Source organism: Lampris incognitus, chromosome 9, assembly GCF_029633865.1.
Source record: "Lampris incognitus isolate fLamInc1 chromosome 9, fLamInc1.hap2, whole genome shotgun sequence".
In the NCBI taxonomy this organism is placed as follows: Eukaryota; Metazoa; Chordata; class Actinopteri; order Lampriformes; family Lampridae; genus Lampris; species Lampris incognitus.
The window spans coordinates 17,959,991-17,979,144 of NC_079219.1; the positions used below are offsets into that span (position 1 = coordinate 17,959,991).

A 19,154-nucleotide genomic window follows, 5' to 3' on the forward strand; every position below is an offset into this window, starting at 1 on the left:
AATTTGAGTGAAACATTTATGTAAACATTTTGATGTGAGTATTAATATTATCCCAACTTGAACACATATGTGATCATCCATTCTCCAGTTCTGCTGTCCTTTCAGTAAAGGCAGCAGTCATGTGTCTTTCACTGAGGGGCTTTACCAAGGCATCAACTTCATTCACTCCAGTAACAATATCACTTGCCTGAACCAAGGATAGCAAAGGAGTATGGCTTGAATGATCGAGCAAGGCGTCCTAGAATATTTTTGTGACAGCCACCTCATTATTGGAGCTATGAAAACAAATGCATACACACACACAATCCTGCTGCAAGGCCAGATTTTGCCTTTGGGAATGATTTTTTTGGAATCTTCTTTGTTCAAGTTTTCCCTGACTATGATATTAGCTGATATGATTTAAAGCCCACTTAGCATGGGAAGGACAGTGAGATTGACTCCCACATTCTCCTTAATGAAGCCTTTTTGATATGTGGTGCAATAGCTTAAGAAGGCATTTCCAAAAGGCCTTTCCATACCGGATATATACCTTTAATTGAGAAGTGCGTTTTTTGGCTTTATGATCAGTCGGGCTTAGAACGTACAGTGTTTTACTGCAGTCTGTACTTTTCTTGTTTGTGAAAGGCTCAAGGCTTAAAGAAGCATTTCTTGAAGGCTTTTCCATACTGATAATTCACCTTTATGTGAGAGTGCTTTTTCCATGCTTTTGGAGCGGCTGGGCTTTGCGTGTACAATGGTCTACTGCAGTAAGTACTTTCCTTGTTTGTGGATGTTGGCCTATGAAAACTGTGCAGACAGCAGCATTTACAAGCTTCAGTTCGAAAGGTTAACAAGTTGGAATGCAAGCAATGAACTAGAAACACACTCTGATCAATGTGAACTGACTGTCTACAAATAAGAGAGCGCGCATGTACCAGCTTGGTTGCCGAAACCCGGGATCGAACCAGGGACCTTTAGATCTTCAGTCTAACGCTCTCCCAACTGAGCTATTTCGGCACGGAACGCAGGGGTCAAGCTTTGTAATCTTGATCTCTCCCTGCCCATGTACTATGATCTATTTCTCACGGAATGGGAGAGCCTTTCTTTTAAATGGAAAGAAGTGTATTTTCAAATCAACTTTGTCTCATTGAAATACACTATTTTGACGAATACTTATAACCAAGGGCTATAACTAAGTAACTACACAATTAGGTCTGGCTTGAGGCTTCAGCCTCCTTTGGGGTTCACTTGAAGTGCATAGGGGAATTAGCTCAAATGGTAGAGCGCTCGCTTAGCATGCGAGAGGTAGCGGGATCAATGCCCGCATTCTCCAAAGAGCAGGTTCTTGCATGTCTATTCAGTGTTGCCTTTGCTAAAGACTCCAAATAATGTTGCTATTGCTTGAGTTTTGAGCATGACGACAGTTGCTTTGCCCTTTCTTATTCTATTTAATTTTTTTAGCTCTTAATTTATGTTTAACATGTCCTGATGTCATTAAATTATTCTCTTTAAAAATGCATTTTTAATGTATTCTATAGCTCTTTATGATGCCTTTATTTAAAGCCTTATACATGAAGACTTGCAATGTCAAAATAAATATAGCTAAAGTGTGGGACTTTTACATACAAATGAATCTCCATTACATTACAGCCCTTGCTGAACAAGATCACAAAATGATGATTAAGCCTGTCCCCGCCAGGTAAATCGCTCTGTATTTCGCATCATACCGGAGTTTTAAATGTGGTGTCTGGGTGACATTCCCGCAATGGCGAGCCGGACATTATACATTGTATAGCAACCAGCAACGATTGATTTGCCCGAGCTAAACTTCCATGTAATGAAAGCGTTCGAACGCTTGTAATTGGCCAACCATCAGGGCTTTCTACCAGACAGTTTCTGGGCTTGGAAGGTATGGTAGAAAAACCTAAGAAGTGTCCAAGAACAGCTTCTGATGCTACAGAGAAAAAAAGAATTTCAGCATTCAGAGGAAGGATTAAAGTTAAAAAAATAAATATAAATAAAAGAAAGCGATCGATGGTGAGGACAAATACGGAAAACCAAATGTGAAGCTTTGCATCATTTGAGAGTGCTGAAAGAAGAGCATTAATAACTCTTGCTGCCAGAAGGAGGAGAAAAACATCTCTGCTTCAAGTTTAACATTTGATGATCACATTACATTAGCTTTAGGCCATGCTACATTTTATTTTAAAAGCATGATATTCGAAATTCCTTTCGCTTAACCAGGAGGTAATATATCTTAAAAAATAAATAAATAAATTTAAATATAGCTTTGGACTGTTTTTTGACTGAAGAAAGAATGGTCTCTGGTGTGATATAAGCTATTCCTAGATGTGTTTTTTGGTTGTATGTGTTACTGGAACAAAATCTGAATTTGTGTGCAATTTGAGTGAAACATTTATGTAAACATTTTGATGTGAGTATTAATATTATCCCAACTTGAACACATACGTGATCATCCATTCTCCAGTTCTGCTGTCCTTTCAGTAAAGGCAGCAGTCATGTGTCTTTCACTGAGGGGCTTTACCAAGGCATCAACTTCATTCACTCCAGTAACAATATCACTTGCCTGAACCAAGGATAGCAAAGGAGTATGGCTTGAATGATCGAGCAAGGTGTCCTAGAATATTTTTGTGACAGCCACCTCATTATTGGAGCTAAGAAAACAAATGCATACACACACACAATCCTGCTGCAAGGCCAGATTTTGCCTTTGGGAATGATTTTTTTGGAATCTTCTTTGTTCAAGTTTTCCCTGCCTATGATATTAGCTGATATGATTGAAAGCCCACTTACCATGGGAAGGACAGTGAGATTGACTCCCACATTCTCCTTAATGAACCCTTTTTGATATGTGGTGCAATAGCTTAAGAAGGCATTTCCAAAAGGCCTTTCCATACCGCATATATAGCTTTAATTGAGAAGTGCGTTTTTTGGCTTTATGATCAGTCAGGCTTAGAACGTACAGTGTTTTACTGCAGTCTGTACTTTTCTTGTTTGTGAAAGGCTCAAGGCTTAAAGAAGCATTTCTTGAAGGCTTTTCCATACTGATAATTCACCTTTATGTGAGAGTGCTTTTTCCATGCTTTTGGAGCGGCTGGGCTTTGCGTGTACAATGGTCTACTGCAGTAAGTACTTTTCTTGTTTGTGGATGTTGGCCTACGAAAACTGTGCAGACAGCAGCATTTACAAGCTTCAGTTCGAAAGGTTAACAAGTTGGAATGCAAGCAATGAACTAGAAACACACTCTGATCAATGTGAACTGACTGTCTACAAATAAGAGAGCGCGCATGTACCAGCTTGGTTGCCGAAACCCGGGATCGAACCAGGGACCTTTAGATCTTCAGTCTAACGCTCTCCCAACTGAGCTATTTCGGCACGGAACGCAGGGGTCAGGCTTTGTAATCTTGATCTCTCCCTGCCCATGTACTATGATCTATTTCTCACAGAATGGGAGAGCATTTCTTTTAAATGGAAAGAAGTGTATTTTCAAATCAACTTTGTCTCATTGAAATACACTATTTTGACGAATACTTGTAACCAAGGGCTATAACTAAGTAACTACACAATTAGGTCTGGCTTGAGGCTTCAGCCTCCTTTGGGGTTCACTTAAGGTGCATAGGGGAATTAGCTCAAATGGTAGAGCGCTCACTTAGCATGCCAGATTCAGCGGGATCAATGCCCGCATTCTCCAAAGAGCAGGTTCTTGCATGTCTATTCAGTGTCGTATTTGCTAAAGACTCCAAATAATGCTGCTATTGCTTGAGTTTTAAGCATGATGACAGTTGCTTTGCCCTTTCTTATTCTATTTAATTTTTTTAGCTCTTAATTTATGTTTAACATGTCCTGATGTCATTAAATTATTCTTTTTAAAAATGCATTTTTAATGTATTCTATAGCTCTTTATGATGCCTTTATTTAAAGCCTTATACATGAAGACTTGCAATGTCAAAATAAATATAGCTAAAGTGTGGGACTTTTACATACAAATGAATCTCCATTACATTACAGCCCTTGCTGAACAAGATCACAAAATGATGATTAAGCCTGTCCCCGCCAGGTAAATCGCTCTGTATTTCGCATCATACCGGAGTTTTAAATGTGGTGTCTGGGTGACATTCCCGCAATGGCGAGCCGGACATTATACATTGTATAGCAACCAGCAACGATTGATTTGCCCGAGCTAAACTTCCATGTAATGAAAGCGTTCGAACGCTTGTAATTGGCCAACCATCAGGGCTTTCTACCAGACAGCTTCTGGGCTTGGAAGGTATGGTAGAAAAACCTAAGAAGCGTCCAAGAACAGCTTCTGATGCTACAGAGAAAAAAAGAATTTCAGCATTCAGAGGAAGGATTAAAGTTAAAAAAATAAATATAAATAAAAGAAAGCGATCGATGGTGAGGACAAATACGGAAAACCAAATGTGAAGCTTTGCATCATTTGAGAGTGCTGAAAGAAGAGCATTAATAACTCTTGCTGCCAGAAGGAGGAGAAAAACATCTCTGCTTCAAGTTTAACATTTGATGATCACATTACATTAGCTTTAGGCCATGCTACATTTTATTTTAAAAGCATGATATTCGAAATTCCTTTCGCTTAACCAGGAGGTAATATATCTTAAAAAATAAATAAATAAATTTAAATATAGCTTTGGACTGTTTTTTGACTGAAGAAAGAATGGTCTCTGGTGTGATATAAGCTATTCCTAGATGTGTTTTTTGGTTGTATGTGTTACTGGAACAAAATCTGAATTTGTGTGCAATTTGAGTGAAACATTTATGTAAACATTTTGATGTGAGTATTAATATTATCCCAACTTGAACACATATGTGATCATCCATTCTCCAGTTCTGCTGTCCTTTCAGTAAAGGCAGCAGTCATGTGTCTTTCACTGAGGGGCTTTACCAAGGCATCAACTTCATTCACTCCAGTAACAATATCACTTGCCTGAACCAAGGATAGCAAAGGAGTATGGCTTGAATGATCGAGCAAGGTGTCCTAGAATATTTTTGTGACAGCCACCTCATTATTGGAGCTAAGAAAACAAATGCATACACACACACAATCCTGCTGCAAGGCCAGATTTTGCCTTTGGGAATGATTTTTTTGGAATCTTCTTTGTTCAAGTTTTCCCTGCCTATGATATTAGCTGATATGATTGAAAGCCCACTTAGCATGGGAAGGACAGTGAGATTGACTCCCACATTCTCCTTAATGAAGCCTTTTTGATATGTGGTGCAATAGCTTAAGAAGGCATTTCCAAAAGGCCTTTCCATACCGGATATATACCTTTAATTGAGAAGTGCGTTTTTTGGCTTTATGATCAGTCGGGCTTAGAACGTACAGTGTTTTACTGCAGTCTGTACTTTTCTTGTTTGTGAAAGGCTCAAGGCTTAAAGAAGCATTTCTTGAAGGCTTTGCCATACTGATAATTCACCTTTATGTGAGAGTGCTTTTTTCATGCTTTTGGAGCGGCTGGGCTTTGCGTGTACAATGGTCTACTGCAGTAAGTACTTTTCTTGTTTGTGGATGTTGGCCTATGAAAACTGTGCAGACAGCAGCATTTACAAGCTTCAGTTCGAAAGGTTAACAAGTTGGAATGCAAGCAATGAACTAGAAACACACTCTGATCAATGTGAACTGACTGTCTACAAATAAGAGAGCGCGCATGTACCAGCTTGGTTGCCGAAACCCGGGATCGAACCAGGGACCTTTAGATCTTCAGTCTAACGCTCTCCCAACTGAGCTATTTCGGCACGGAACGCAGGGGTCAAGCTTTGTAATCTTGATCTCTCCCTGCCCATGTACTATGATCTATTTCTCACGGAATGGGAGAGCCTTTCTTTTAAATGGAAAGAAGTGTATTTTCAAATCAACTTTGTCTCATTGAAATACACTATTTTGACGAATACTTATAACCAAGGGCTATAACTAAGTAACTACACAATTAGGTCTGGCTTGAGGCTTCAGTCTCCTTTGGGGTTCACTTGAAGTGCATAGGGGAATTAGCTCAAATGGTAGAGCGCTCGCTTAGCATGCGAGAGGTAGCGGGATCAATGCCCGCATTCTCCAAAGAGCAGGTTCTTGCATGTCTATTCAGTGTTACCTTTGCTAAAGACTCCAAATAATGTTGCTATTGCTTGAGTTCTGAATATGACGACAGTTGCTTTGCCCTTTCTTATTCTATTTAATTTTTTTAGCTCTTAATTTATGTTTAACATGTCCTTATGTCATTAAATTATTCTTTTTAAAAATGCATTTTTAATGTATTCTATAGCTCTTTATGATGCCTTTATTTAAAGCCTTATACATGAAGACTTGCAATGTCAAGATCAATATAGCTAAAGTGTGGGACTTTTACATACAAATGAATCTCCATTACATTACAGCCCTTGCTGAACAAGTTCACACAATGATGATTAAGCCTGTCCCCGCCAGGTAAATCGCTCTGTATTTCGCATCATACCGGAGTTTTAAATGTGGTGTCTGGGTGACATTCCCGCAATGGTGAGCCGGACATTATACATTGTATGGCAACCAGCAACGATTGATTTGCCCGAGCTAAACTTCCATGTAATGAAAGCGTTCGAACGCTTGTAATTGGCCAACCATCAGGGCTTTCTACCAGACAGCTTCTGGGCTTGGAAGGTATGGTAGAAAAATCTAAGAAGCGTCCAAGAACAGCTTCTGATGCTACAGAGAAAAAAAGAATTTCAGCATTCAGAGGAAGGATTAAAGTTAAAAAAATAAACATAAATAAAAGAAAGCGATCGACGGTGAGGACAAATACGGAAAACCAATGGTGAAGCTTTGCATCATTTGAGAGTGCTGAAAGAAGAGCATTAATAACTCTTGCTGCCAGAAGGAGGAGAAAAACATCTCTGCTTCAAGTTTAACATTTGATGATCACATTACATTAGCTTTAGGCCATGCTACATTTTATTTTAAAAGCATGATATTTGAAATTCCTTTCGCTTAACCAGGAGGTAATATATCTTAAAAAATAAATAAATAAATTTAAATATAGCTTTGGACTGTTTTTTGACTGAAGAAAGAATGGTCTCTGGTGTGATATAAGCTATTCATAGATGTGTTTTTTGGTTGTATGTGTTACTGGAACAAAATCTGAATTTGTGTGCAATTTGAGTGAAACATTTATGTAAACATTTTGATATGAGTATTAATATTATCCCAACTTGAACACATATGTGATCATCCATTCTCCAGTTCTGCTGTCCTTTCAGTAAAGGCAGCAGTCATGTGTCTTTCACTGAGGGGCTTTACCAAGGCATCAACTTCATTCACTCCAGTAACAATATCACTTGCCTGAACCAAGGATAGCAAAGGAGTATGGCTTGAATGATTGAGCAAGGTGTCCTAGAATATTTTTCTGACAGCCACCTCATTATTGGAGCTAAGAAAACAAATGCATACACACACACAATCCTGCTGCAAGGCCAGATTTCGCCTTTGGGAATGATTTTTTTGGAATCTTCTTTGTTCAAGTTTTCCCTGCCTATGATATTAGCTGATATGATTTAAAGCCCACTTAGCATGGGAAGGACAGTGAAATTGACTCCCACATTCTCCTTAATGAAGCCTTTTTGATATGTGGTGCAATAGCTTAAGAAGGCATTTCCAAAAGGCCTTTCCATACCGCATATATAGCTTTAATTGAGAAGTGCGTTTTTTGGCTTTATGATCAGTCGGGCTTAGAACGTACAGTGTTTTACTGCAGTCTGTACTTTTCTTGTTTGTGAAAGGCTCAAGGCTTAAAGAAGCATTTCTTGAAGGCTTTTCCATACTGATAATTCACCTTTATGTGAGAGTGCTTTTTCCATGCTTTTGGAGCGGCTGGGCTTTGCGTGTACAATGGTCTACTGCAGTAAGTACTTTTCTTGTTTGTGGATGTTGGCCTACGAAAACTGTGCAGACAGCAGCATTTACAAGCTTCAGTTCGAAAGGTTAACAAGTTGGAATGCAAGCAATGAACTAGAAACACACTCTGATCAATGTGAACTGACTGTCTACAAATAAGAGAGCGCGCATGTACCAGCTTGGTTGCCGAAACCCGGGATCGAACCAGGGACCTTTAGATCTTCAGTCTAACGCTCTCCCAACTGAGCTATTTCGGCACGGAACGCAGGGGTCCAGCTTTGTAATCTTGATCTCTCCCTGCCCATGTACTATGATCTATTTCTCACGGAATGGGAGAGCCTTTCTTTTAAATGGAAAGAAGTGTATTTTCAAATCAACTTTGTCTCATTGAAATACACTATTTTGACGAATACTTATAACCAAGGGCTATAACTAAGTAACTACACAATTAGGTCTGGCTTGAGGCTTCAGCCTCCTTTGGGGTTCACTTAAGGTGCATAGGGGAATTAGCTCAAATGGTAGAGCGCTCACTTAGCATGCCAGATTCAGCGGGATCAATGCCCGCATTCTCCAAAGAGCAGGTTCTTGCATGTCTATTCAGTGTCGTATTTGCTAAAGACTCCAAATAATGTTGCTATTGCTTGAGTTTTGAATATGACGACAGTTGCTTTGCCCTTTCTTATTCTATTTAATTTTTTTAACTCTTAATTTATGTTTAACATGTCCTTATGTCATTAAATTATTCTTTTTAAAAATGCATTTTTAATGTATTCTATAGCTCTTTATGATGCCTTTATTTAAAGCCTTATACATGAAGACTTGCAATGTCAAGATCAATATAGCTAAAGTGTGGGACTTTTACATACAAATGAATCTCCATTACATTACAGCCCTTGCTGAACAAGTTCACACAATGATGATTAAGCCTGTCCCCGCCAGGTAAATCGCTCTGTATTTCGCATCATACCGGAGTTTTAAATGTTGTGTCTGGGTGACATTCCCGCAATGGCGAGCCGGACATTATACATTGTATAGCAACCAGCAACGATTGATTTACCCGAGCTAAACTTCCATGTAATGAAAGCGTTCGAACGCTTGTAATTGGCCAACCATCAGGGCTTTCTACCAGACAGCTTCTGGGCTTGAAAGGTATGGTAGAAAAATCTAAGAAGCGTCCAAGAACAGCTTCTGATGCTACAGAGAAAAAAAGAATTTCAGCATTCAGAGGAAGGATTAAAGTTAAAAAAATAAATATAAATAAAAGAAAGCGATCGATGGTGAGGACAAATACGGAAAACCAATGGTGAAGCTTTGCATCATTTGAGAGTGCTGAAAGAAGAGCATTAATAACTCTTGCTGCCAGAAGGAGGAGAAAAACATCTCTGCTTCAAGTTTAACATTTGATGATCACATTACATTAGCTTTAGGCCATGCTACATTTTATTTTAAAAGCATGATTTTTGAAATTCCTTTTGCTTAACCTGGAGGTAATATGATATCTTAAAAAATAAATAAATAAATTTAAATATAGCTTTGGACTGTTTTTTGACTGAAGAAAGAATGGTCTCTGGTGTGATATAAGCTATTCATAGATGTGTTTTTTGGTTGTATGTGTTACTGGAACAAAATCTGAATTTGTGTGCAATTTGAGTGAAACATTTATGTAAACATTTTGATATGAGTATTAATATTATCCCAACTTGAACACATATGTGATCATCCATTCTCCAGTTCTGCTGTCCTTTCAGTAAAGGCAGCAGTCATGTGTCTTTCACTGAGGGGCTTTACCAAGGCATCAACTTCATTCACTCCAGTAACAATATCACTTGCCTGAACCAAGGATAGCAAAGGAGTATGGCTTGAATGATCGAGCAAGGTGTCCTAGAATATTTTTCTGACAGCCACCTCATTATTGGAGCTAAGAAAACAAATGCATACACACACACAATCCTGCTGCAAGGCCAGATTTTGCCTTTGGGAATGATTTTTTTGGAATCTTCTTTGTTCAAGTTTTCCCTGCCTATGATATTAGCTGATATGATTGAAAGCCCACTTACCATGGGAAGGACAGTGAGATTGACTCCCACATTCTCCTTAATGAAGCCTTTTTGATATGTGGTGCAATAGCTTAAGAAGGCATTTCCAAAAGGCCTTTCCATACCGCATATATAGCTTTAATTGAGAAGTGCGTTTTTTGGCTTTATGATCAGTCGGGCTTAGAACGTACAGTGTTTTACTGCAGTCTGTACTTTTCTTGTTTGTGAAAGGCTCAAGGCTTAAAGAAGCATTTCTTGAAGGCTTTTCCATACTGATAATTCACCTTTATGTGAGAGTGCTTTTTCCATGCTTTTGGAGCGGCTGGGCTTTGCGTGTACAATGGTCTACTGCAGTAAGTACTTTTCTTGTTTGTGGATGTTGGCCTACGAAAACTGTGCAGACAGCAGCATTTACAAGCTTCAGTTCGAAAGGTTAACGAGTTGGAATGCAAGCAATGAACTAGAAACACACTCTGATCAATGTGAACTGACTGTCTACAAATAAGAGAGCGCGCATGTACCAGCTTGGTTGCCGAAACCCGGGATTGAACCAGGGACCTTTAGATCTTCAGTCTAACGCTCTCCCAACTGAGCTATTTCGGCACAGAAAGCAGGGGTCAAGCTTTGTAATCTTGATCTCTCCCTGCCCATGTACTATGATCTATTTCTCACGGAATGGGAGAGCATTTCTTTTAAATGTAAGAAGTGTATTTTCAAATCAACTTTGTCTCATTGAAATACACTATTTTGACGAATACTTATAACCAAGGGCTATAACTAAGTAACTACACAATTAGGTCTGGCTTGAGGCTTTAGCCTCCTTTGGGGTTCACTTGAAGTGCATAGGGGAATTAGCTCAAATGGTAGAGCGCTCACTTAGCATGCCAGATTCAGCGGGATCAATGCCCGCATTCTCCAAAGAGCAGGTTCTTGCATGTCTATTCAGTGTTGCCTTTGCTAAAGACTCCAAATAATGTTGCTATTGCTTGAGTTTTGAGCATGACGACAGTTGCTTTGCCCTTTCTTATTCTATTTAATTTTTTTAGCTCTTAATTTATGTTTAACATGTCCTGATGTCATTAAATTATTCTTTTTAAAAATGCATTTTTAATGTATTCTATAGCTCTTTATGATGCCTTTATTTAAAGCCTTATACATGAAGACTTGCAATGTCAAAATAAATATAGCTAAAGTGTGGGACTTTTACATACAAATGAATCTCCATTACATTACAGCCCTTGCTGAACAAGATCACAAAATGATGATTAAGCCTGTCCCCGCCAGGTAAATCGCTCTGTATTTCGCATCATACCGGAGTTTTAAATGTTGTGTCTGGGTGACATTCCCACAATGGCGAGCCGGACATTATACATTGTATAGCAACCAGCAACGATTGATTTGCCCGAGCTAAACTTCCATGTAATGAAAGCGTTCGAATGCTTGTAATTGGCCAACCATCAGGGCTTTCTACCAGACAGCTTCTGGGCTTGGAAGGTATGGTAGAAAAACCTAAGAAGTGTCCAAGAACAGCTTCTGATGCTACAGAGAAAAAAAGAATTTCAGCATTCAGAGGAAGGATTAAAGTTAAAAAAAATAAATATAAATAAAAGAAAGCGATCGATGGTGAGGACAAATACGGAAAACCAATGGTGAAGCTTTGCATTATTTGAGAGTGCTGAAAGAAGAGCATTAATAACTCTTGCTGCCAGAAGGAGGAGAAAAACATCTCTGCTTCAAGTTTAACATTTGATGATCACATTACATTAGCTTTAGGCCATGCTACTTTTTCTTTTGAAAGCATGATTTTTGAAATTCCTTACACTTAACCAGGAGGTAATATGATATCTTAAAAAAATAAATAAATACATTTAAACATAGCTTTGGACTGTTTTTTGTCTGAAGAAAGAATGGTCTCTGGTGTGATATAAGCTATTCATAGATGTGTTTTTTGGTTGTATGTGTTACTGGAACAAAATCTGAATTTGTGTGCAATTTGAGTGAAACATTTATGTAAACATTTTGATATGAGTATTAATATTATCCCAACTTGAACACATATGTGATCATCCATTCTCCAGTTCTGCTGTCCTTTCAGTAAAGGCAGCAGTCATGTGTCTTTCACTGAGGGGCTTTACCAAGGCATCAACTTCATTCACTCCAGTAACAATATCACTTGCCTGAACCAAGGATAGCAAAGGAGTATGGCTTGAATGATCGAGCAAGGTGTCCTAGAATATTTTTGTGACAGCCACCTCATTATTGGAGCTAAGAAAACAAATGCATACACACACACAATCCTGCTGCAAGGCCAGATTTTGCCTTTGGGAATGATTTTTTTGGAATCTTCTTTGTTCAAGTTTTCCCTGCCTATGATATTAGCTGATATGATTAAAGCCCACTTAGCATGGGAAGGACAGTGAGATTGACTCCCACATTCTCATTAATGAACCCTTTTTGATATGTGGTGCAATAGCTTAAGAAGGCATTTCCAAAAGGCCTTTCCATACCGGATATATAGCTTTAATTGAGAAGTGCGTTTTTTGGCTTTATGATCAGTCGGGCTTAGAACGTACAGTGTTTTACTGCAGTCTGTACTTTTCTTGTTTGTGAAAGGCTCAACGCTTAAAGCAGCATTTCTTGAAGGCTTTTCCATACTGATAATTCACCTTTATGTGAGAGTGCTTTTTCCATGCTTTTGGAGCGGCTGGGCTTTGCGTGTACAATGGTCTACTGCAGTAAGTACTTTTCTTGTTTGTGGATGTTGGCCTACGAAAACTGTGCAGACAGCAGCATTTACAAGCTTCAGTTCGAAAGGTTAACAAGTTGGAATGCAAGCAATGAACTAGAAACACACTCTGATCAATGTGAACTGACTGTCTACAAATAAGAGAGCGCGCATGTACCAGCTTGGTTGCCGAAACCCGGGATCGAACCAGGGACCTTTAGATCTTCAGTCTAACGCTCTCCCAACTGAGCTATTTCGGCACAGAACGCAGGGGTCAAGCTTTGTAATCTTGATCTCTCCCTGCCCATGTACTATGATCTATTTCTCACGGAATGGGAGAGCATTTCTTTTAAATGTAAGAAGTGTATTTTCAAATCAACTTTGTCTCATTGAAATACACTATTTTAACGAATACTTATAACCAAGGGCTATAACTAAGTAACTACACAATTAGGTCTGGCTTGAGGCTTTAGCCTCCTTTGGGGTTCACTTGAAGTGCATAGGGGAATTAGCTCAAATGGTAGAGCGCTCACTTAGCATGCCAGATTCAGCGGGATCAATGCCCGCATTCTCCAAAGAGCAGGTTCTTGCATGTCTATTCAGTGTTGCCTTTGCTAAAGACTCCAAATAATGTTGCTATTGCTTGAGTTTTGAGCATGACGACAGTTGCTTTGCCCTTTCTTATTCTATTTAATTTTTTTAGCTCTTAATTTATGTTTAACATGTCCTGATGTCATTAAATTATTCTTTTTAAAAATGCATTTTTAATGTATTCTATAGCTCTTTATGATGCCTTTATTTAAAGCCTTATACATGAAGACTTGCAATGTCAAAATAAATATAGCTAAAGTGTGGGACTTTTACATACAAATGAATCTCCATTACATTACAGCCCTTGCTGAACAAGATCACAAAATGATGATTAAACCTGTCCCCGCCAGGTAAATCGCTCTGTATTTCGCATCATACCGGAGTTTTAAATGTGGTGTCTGGGTGACATTCCCACAATGGCGAGCCGGACATTATACATTGTATAGCAACCAGCAACGATTGATTTGCCCGAGCTAAACTTCCATGTAATGAAAGCGTTCGAATGCTTGTAATTGGCCAACCATCAGGGCTTTCTACCAGACAGCTTCTGGGCTTGGAAGGTATGGTAGAAAAACCTAAGAAGTGTCCAAGAACAGCTTCTGATGCTACAGAGAAAAAAAGAATTTCAGCATTCAGAGGAAGGATTAAAGTTAAAAAATAAATATAAATAAAAGAAAGCGATCGATGGTGAGGACAAATACGGAAAACCAATGGTGAAGCTTTGCATCATTTGAGAGTGCTGAAAGAAGAGCATTAATAACTCTTGCTGCCAGAAGGAGGAGAAAAACATCTCTGCTTCAAGTTTAACATTTGATGATCACATTACATTAGCTTTAGGCCATGCTACTTTTTCTTTTGAAAGCATGATTTTTGAAATTCCTTACACTTAACCAGGAGGTAATATGATATCTTAAAAAATAAATAAATACATTTAAACATAGCTTTGGACTGTTTTTTGTCTGAAGAAAGAATGGTCTCTGGTGTGATATAAGCTATTCATAGATGTGTTTTTTGGTTGTATGTGTTACTGGAACAAAATCTGAATTTGTGTGCAATTTGAGTGAAACATTTATGTAAACATTTTGATATGAGTATTAATATTATCCCAACTTGAACACATATGTGATCATCCATTCTCCAGTTCTGCTGTCCTTTCAGTAAAGGCAGCAGTCATGTGTCTTTCACTGAGGGGCTTTACCAAGGCATCAACTTCATTCACTCCAGTAACAATATCACTTGCCTGAACCAAGGATAGCAAAGGAGTATGGCTTGAATGATCGAGCAAGGTGTCCTAGAATATTTTTGTGACAGCCACCTCATTATTGGAGCTAAGAAAACAAATGCATACACACACACAATCCTGCTGCAAGGCCAGATTTTGCCTTTGGGAATGATTTTTTTGGAATCTTCTTTGTTCAAGTTTTCCCTGCCTATGATATTAGCTGATATGATTAAAGCCCACTTAGCATGGGAAGGACAGTGAGATTGACTCCCACATTCTCATTAATGAACCCTTTTTGATATGTGGTGCAATAGCTTAAGAAGGCATTTCCAAAAGGCCTTTCCATACCGGATATATAGCTTTAATTGAGAAGTGCGTTTTTTGGCTTTATGATCAGTCGGGCTTAGAACGTACAGTGTTTTACTGCAGTCTGTACTTTTCTTGTTTGTGAAAGGCTCAACGCTTAAAGCAGCATTTCTTGAAGGCTTTTCCATACTGATAATTCACCTTTATGTGAGAGTGCTTTTTCCATGCTTTTGGAGCGGCTGGGCTTTGCGTGTACAATGGTCTACTGCAGTAAGTACTTTTCTTGTTTGTGGATGTTGGCCTACGAAAACTGTGCAGACAGCAGCATTTACAAGCTTCAGTTCGAAAGGTTAACAAGTTGGAATGCAAGCAATGAACTAGAAACACACTCTGATCAATGTGAACTGACTGTCTACAAATAAGAGAGCGCGCATGTACCAGCTTGGTTGCCGAAACCCGGGATCGAACCAGGGACCTTTAGATCTTCAGTCTAACGCTCTCCCAACTGAGCTATTTCGGCACAGAACGCAGGGGTCAAGCTTTGTAATCTTGATCTCTCCCTGCCCATGTACTATGATCTATTTCTCACGGAATGGGAGAGCATTTCTTTTAAATGTAAGAAGTGTATTTTCAAATCAACTTTGTCTCATTGAAATACACTATTTTAACGAATACTTATAACCAAGGGCTATAACTAAGTAACTACACAATTAGGTCTGGCTTGAGGCTTCAGCCTCCTTTGGGGTTCACTTGAAGTGCATAGGGGAATTAGCTCAAATGGTAGAGCGCTCACTTAGCATGCCAGATTCAGCGGGATCAATGCCCGCATTCTCCAAAGAGCAGGTTCTTGCATGTCTATTCAGTGTTGCCTTTGCTAAAGACTCCAAATAATGTTGCTATTGCTTGAGTTTTGAGCATGACGACAGTTGCTTTGCCCTTTCTTATTCTATTTAATTTTTTTAGCTCTTAATTTATGTTTAACATGTCCTGATGTCATTAAATTATTCTTTTTAAAAATGCATTTTTAATGTATTCTATAGCTCTTTATGATGCCTTTATTTAAAGCCTTATACATGAAGACTTGCAATGTCAAAATAAATATAGCTAAAGTGTGGGACTTTTACATACAAATGAATCTCCATTACATTACAGCCCTTGCTGAACAAGATCACAAAATGATGATTAAACCTGTCCCCGCCAGGTAAATCGCTCTGTATTTCGCATCATACCGGAGTTTTAAATGTGGTGTCTGGGTGACATTCCCACAATGGCGAGCCGGACATTATACATTGTATAGCAACCAGCAACGATTGATTTGCCCGAGCTAAACTTCCATGTAATGAAAGCGTTCGAATGCTTGTAATTGGCCAACCATCAGGGCTTTCTACCAGACAGCTTCTGGGCTTGGAAGGTATGGTAGAAAAACCTAAGAAGTGTCCAAGAACAGCTTCTGATGCTACAGAGAAAAAAAGAATTTCAGCATTCAGAGGAAGGATTAAAGTTAAAAAATAAATATAAATAAAAGAAAGCGATCGATGGTGAGGACAAATACGGAAAACCAATGGTGAAGCTTTGCATCATTTGAGAGTGCTGAAAGAAGAGCATTAATAACTCTTGCTGCCAGAAGGAGGAGAAAAACATCTCTGCTTCAAGTTTAACATTTGATGATCACATTACATTAGCTTTAGGCCATGCTACTTTTTCTTTTGAAAGCATGATTTTTGAAATTCCTTACACTTAACCAGGAGGTAATATGATATCTTAAAAAATAAATAAATACATTTAAACATAGCTTTGGACTGTTTTTTGTCTGAAGAAAGAATGGTCTCTGGTGTGATATAAGCTATTCATAGATGTGTTTTTTGGTTGTATGTGTTACTGGAACAAAATCTGAATTTGTGTGCAATTTGAGTGAAACATTTATGTAAACATTTTGATATGAGTATTAATATTATCCCAACTTGAACACATATGTGATCATCCATTCTCCAGTTCTGCTGTCCTTTCAGTAAAGGCAGCAGTCATGTGTCTTTCACTGAGGGGCTTTACCAAGGCATCAACTTCATTCACTCCAGTAACAATATCACTTGCCTGAACCAAGGATAGCAAAGGAGTATGGCTTGAATGATCGAGCAAGGTGTCCTAGAATATTTTTGTGACAGCCACCTCATTATTGGAGCTAAGAAAACAAATGCATACACACACACAATCCTGCTGCAAGGCCAGATTTTGCCTTTGGGAATGATTTTTTTGGAATCTTCTTTGTTCAAGTTTTCCCTGCCTATGATATTAGCTGATATGATTAAAGCCCACTTAGCATGGGAAGGACAGTGAGATTGACTCCCACATTCTCATTAATGAACCCTTTTTGATATGTGGTGCAATAGCTTAAGAAGGCATTTCCAAAAGGCCTTTCCATACCGGATATATAGCTTTAATTGAGAAGTGCGTTTTTTGGCTTTATGATCAGTCGGGCTTAGAACGTACAGTGTTTTACTGCAGTCTGTACTTTTCTTGTTTGTGAAAGGCTCAACGCTTAAAGCAGCATTTCTTGAAGGCTTTTCCATACTGATAATTCACCTTTATGTGAGAGTGCTTTTTCCATGCTTTTGGAGCGGCTGGGCTTTGCGTGTACAATGGTCTACTGCAGTAAGTACTTTTCTTGTTTGTGGATGTTGGCCTACGAAAACTGTGCAGACAGCAGCATTTACAAGCTTCAGTTCGAAAGGTTAACAAGTTGGAATGCAAGCAATGAACTAGAAACACACTCTGATCAATGTGAACTGACTGTCTACAAATAAGAGAGCGCGCATGTACCAGCTTGGTTGCCGAAACCCGGGATCGAACCAGGGACCTTTAGATCTTCAGTCTAACGCTCTCCCAACTGAGCTATTTCGGCACAGAACGCAGGGGTCAAGCTTTGTAATCTTGATCTCTCCCTGCCCATGTACTATGATCTATTTCTCACGGAATGGGAGAGCATTTCTTTTAAATGTAAGAAGTGTATTTTCAAATCAACTTTGTCTCATTGGAATACACTATTTTAACGAATACTTATAACCAAGGGCTATAACTAAGTAACTACACAATTAGGTCTGGCTTGAGGCTTTAGCCTCCTTTGGGGTTCACTTGAAGTGCATAGGGGAATTAGCTCAAATGGTAGAGCGCTCACTTAGCATGCCAGATTCAGCGGGATCAATGCCCGCATTCTCCAAAGAGCAGGTTCTTGCATGTCTATTCAGTGTTGCCTTTGCTAAAGACTCCAAATAATGTTGCTATTGCTTGAGTTTTGAGCATGACGACAGTTGCTTTGCCCTTTCTTATTCTATTTAATTTTTTTAGCTCTTAATTTATGTTTAACATGTCCTGATGTCATTAAATTATTCTTTTTAAAAATGCATTTTTAATGTATTCTATAGCTCTTTATGATGCCTTTATTTAAAGCCTTATACATGAAGACTTGCAATGTCAAGATGAATATAGCTAAAGTGTGGGACTTTTACATACAAATGAATCTCCATTACATTACAGCCCTTGCTGAACAAGTTCACAAAATGATGATTAAGCCTGTCCCCGCCAGGTAAAACGCTCTGTATTTCGCATCATACCGGAGTTTTAAATGTGGTGTCTGGGTGACATTCCCGCAATGGCGAGCCGGACATTATACATTGTATAGCAACCAGCAACGATTGATTTGCCCGAGCTAAACTTCCATGTAATGAAAGCGTTCGAACGCTTGTAATTGGCCAACCATCAGGGCTTTCTACCAGACAGCTTCTGGGCTTGGAAGGTATGGTAGAAAAACCTAAGAAGTGTCCAAGAACAGCTTCTGATGCTACAGAGAAAAAAAGAATTTCAGCCTTCAGAGGAAGGATTAAAGTTAAAAAAATAAATATAAATAAAAGAAAGCGATCGTTGGTGAGGACAAATATGGAAAACCAATGGTGAAGCTTTGCATCATTTGAGAGTGCTGAAAGAAGAGCATTAATAACTCTTGCTGCCAGAAGGAGGAGAAAAACATCTCTGCTTCAAGTTTAACATTTGATGATCACATTACATTAGCTTTAGGCCATGCTACTTTTTCTTTTGAAAGCATGATTTTTGAAATTCCTTACACTTAACCAGGAGGTAATATGATATCTTAAAAAATAAATAAATACATTTAAATATAGCTTTGGACTGTTTTTTGTCTGAAGAAAGAATGGTCTCTGGTGTGATATAAGCTATTCATAGATGTGTTTTTTGGTTGTATGTGTTACTGGAACAAAATCTGAATTTGTGTGCAATTTGAGTGAAACATTTATGTAAACATTTTGATATGAGTATTAATATCATCCCAACTTGAACACATATGTGATCATCCATTCTCCAGTTCTGCTGTCCTTTCAGTAAAGGCAG

The 19,154-nt window shown here is 38.6% G+C and overlaps 10 non-coding genes across 10 annotated transcripts; 2 read left to right on the forward strand and 8 right to left on the reverse strand.

Moving 5' to 3' along the window:
- Positions 1–923: 923 nt before the first annotated feature.
- On the reverse strand, positions 924–996 carry trnaf-gaa (transfer RNA phenylalanine (anticodon GAA)). The gene has a single exon. It is a non-coding gene; the product is annotated as a tRNA-Phe (tRNA).
- Positions 997–1,239: 243 nt separating this feature from the next.
- trnaa-agc (transfer RNA alanine (anticodon AGC)) lies at positions 1,240–1,312 on the forward strand. The gene has a single exon. It is a non-coding gene; the product is annotated as a tRNA-Ala (tRNA).
- Positions 1,313–3,302: 1,990 nt separating this feature from the next.
- trnaf-gaa (transfer RNA phenylalanine (anticodon GAA)) lies at positions 3,303–3,375 on the reverse strand. The gene has a single exon. It is a non-coding gene; the product is annotated as a tRNA-Phe (tRNA).
- Positions 3,376–5,681: 2,306 nt separating this feature from the next.
- On the reverse strand, positions 5,682–5,754 carry trnaf-gaa (transfer RNA phenylalanine (anticodon GAA)). Its single transcript has one exon. It is a non-coding gene; the product is annotated as a tRNA-Phe (tRNA).
- A 243-nt stretch (positions 5,755–5,997) lies between these two features.
- On the forward strand, positions 5,998–6,070 carry trnaa-agc (transfer RNA alanine (anticodon AGC)). The gene has a single exon. It is a non-coding gene; the product is annotated as a tRNA-Ala (tRNA).
- Positions 6,071–8,060: 1,990 nt separating this feature from the next.
- On the reverse strand, positions 8,061–8,133 carry trnaf-gaa (transfer RNA phenylalanine (anticodon GAA)). The gene has a single exon. It is a non-coding gene; the product is annotated as a tRNA-Phe (tRNA).
- Positions 8,134–10,442: 2,309 nt separating this feature from the next.
- Positions 10,443–10,515, reverse strand: trnaf-gaa (transfer RNA phenylalanine (anticodon GAA)). The gene has a single exon. It is a non-coding gene; the product is annotated as a tRNA-Phe (tRNA).
- Positions 10,516–12,824: 2,309 nt separating this feature from the next.
- Positions 12,825–12,897, reverse strand: trnaf-gaa (transfer RNA phenylalanine (anticodon GAA)). The gene has a single exon. It is a non-coding gene; the product is annotated as a tRNA-Phe (tRNA).
- Positions 12,898–15,203: 2,306 nt separating this feature from the next.
- Positions 15,204–15,276, reverse strand: trnaf-gaa (transfer RNA phenylalanine (anticodon GAA)). Its single transcript has one exon. It is a non-coding gene; the product is annotated as a tRNA-Phe (tRNA).
- A 2,306-nt stretch (positions 15,277–17,582) lies between these two features.
- trnaf-gaa (transfer RNA phenylalanine (anticodon GAA)) lies at positions 17,583–17,655 on the reverse strand. Its single transcript has one exon. It is a non-coding gene; the product is annotated as a tRNA-Phe (tRNA).
- Positions 17,656–19,154: the final 1,499 nt, after the last annotated feature.